Raw genomic sequence first — 2,371 nt, 5'->3', positions numbered from 1 at the left:
AGGTGAACAATGGTTCCTCTGTTTAAATTTAGAGTGCAGCAAAATTTAGGTAATATTTTTCAGTTGATATAATCAGCCTAGAATATAGCATTATAATTCTTAGACTGTTTTGGAAATACAGATCTAAAGAAGGTAATATCTTTTCCGAATTATAAAATTTTGGCATCAATACAGTATTTTGTAATACAATAAAACTATGTGTTTGTTGGAGTCAGAGATGACTTTAATAGTAATTTCCACTGCAAAAGCACCACTTAAGTACTAAATCATATGATGAAGGCTTTTCATGAGCGTTTATAACAGAGTCAGTTGTTTTACACAAATTAATATGGCTTTTAAAAAATTATATAATTTCTTGGCCAGGCACAGTGGCTCATGCCTGTAATCCCAGCTCTCTGTGGGGCTGCGACCAGGCGAATTGCCTGAGCTCAGGAGTTTGAGACCAGCCTGGACAACACAGCAAGACCCTGTCTCTAAAAATAAAAATGTTTTTGAGGCCAGGCATGGTGGCTCACGCCTGTAATCCCAGCACTTCGGGAAGGCGAGGCGGGCGGATCACGAGGTCAGGAGTTTGAGACCAGCCTGGCCAACATAGTGAAATCCTGTCTCTACTGAAAATACAGCAATTGCCGGGCATGGTGGCACGCACCTGTACTCCCAGCTACTCAGGAAGCTGAAGTGGGAAAATTGCTTGAGGTTGCAGTGAGCTGATATCACACCACTGCACTCCAGCTTGGGCAACAGAGAGAGACTTCATCTCAAAAAAATTAAAAAAAATTTTTTTTATGTTTTTATAAGCTGCAGAGTTAACACAGCAAAGAAATCACGTGCATATAAAAGGTGTTACGTTTCCTTCTGGGATTGGTCCAAAATCGCTCATGAAAAGCTTTAAAACTCAAAATCGCTCCAACATGTCAATACCAAATTAAAGTCTTTTTTTTTTTTTTTTTTTTTTTTTTTCTTGAGACGGAGTTTCACTCTTGTTACCCAGGCTGGAGTGCAATGGCGCGATCTCGGCTCACCGCAACCTCCGTCTCCTGGGTTCAGGCAATTCTCCTGCCTCAGCCTCCCGAGTAGCTGGGATTACAGGCACGCACCACCATGCCCAGCTAATTTTTTGTATTTTTTTAGTAGAGACGGGGTTTCACTATGTTGACCAGGATGGTCTCGATCTCTTGACCTCGTGATCCACCCGCCTCGGCCTCCCAAAGTGCTGGGATTGCAGGCTTGAGCCACCACGCCCGGCTTAAAGTCATTTTTCAAGTATTGGTAAGCCTTCCATAAACAGGACAACCCTTAATGATCAATAGGTCATTTAAGCTGGGGTTTATGCTGGCGGATCTCTTTTGATTTAAAGCTCCAAACTTGGCTGGGCTTGGCGGCTCACTCCTGTAATCCCAGCAGTTTGGGAGGCCGGGGCAGATGGATCACCTGAGGTCAGGAATTCAAGACCAGCCTGGCCAACACAGTGAAACCCCGTCTCTACTAAAAATACAAAAATCAGCCAGCTGTGGTGGTGGGAAAAAAAAAAAGTCAATTATCCCATTTAGCGATTTAAATTATACTACTTTTTTTTTTTTTTTTTTTAGAAAAGGGGCTCCCTTTCCCCCTGTCTGGAGTGAAGGGGTGTAATTTCATCTCACTGCAACCTCCACCTCCTGGGTTCAAGTAATTCTCCTGCCTCAGCCTCCTGAGTAGCTGGGACTACAGGCTCCAGCCACCACACCTGGCTGATTTTTGTATTTTTTGTAGAAACAGGGTTTCACTGTGTTGGCCAGGCTGGTTTCGAACTCTTGACCTCAAGTGATCTGCCCACCTCGGTCTCCCAAAGTGCTGGGATTACAGGCGTGAGCCACTGCACCCAGGCTACTGTATTATCCTCTGTTGTTGTCAGAGGCATTTGAACCACAGCCACTCCGTCTTGAATAGGGGCTGGGTAAAATGAGGCTGAGACCTGCTGGGCTGCATTCCCAGGAGGTCAGACATTCTTACTCACAAGAGACAAAAGGACAGCAGGACTGGTATCACAAGATACAGGTCACAAAGACCCTGCTGATAAAACAGGATGCTGGCTGGGCACAGTGGCTCATGCCTGTAATTCCAGCATTCTGGGGAGCTGAGGTAGGCAGATCACTTGAGACCAGGAGTTCAAGACCAGCCTAACCAACATGATGAAAGCTGATCTCTACTAAAAATACAAAAATTAGCCAGTCATGTTGGTGGGTGCCTGTAGTCCCAGCTGCTCTGGAGACTGAGGCAGGAGAATTGCTTGAACTCAGGAGGCAGAGGTTGCAGTGAGCTGAGATCATGCCACTGCACTCCAGCCTGCGCGACAGAGCGAGACTCTGACTCAAAAAAAAAAAAAAAAAAA

The sequence above is a fragment of the Sapajus apella genome, unplaced genomic scaffold (genome assembly GCF_009761245.1).
Source record: "Sapajus apella isolate SASKATOON/1434 unplaced genomic scaffold, GSC_monkey_1.0 scaffold88, whole genome shotgun sequence".
NCBI classification, from domain to species: Eukaryota; Metazoa; Chordata; class Mammalia; order Primates; family Cebidae; genus Sapajus; species Sapajus apella.
The sequence above is the reverse complement of the archived record's forward strand: the minus strand, read 5'-3'. Positions refer to the sequence as shown.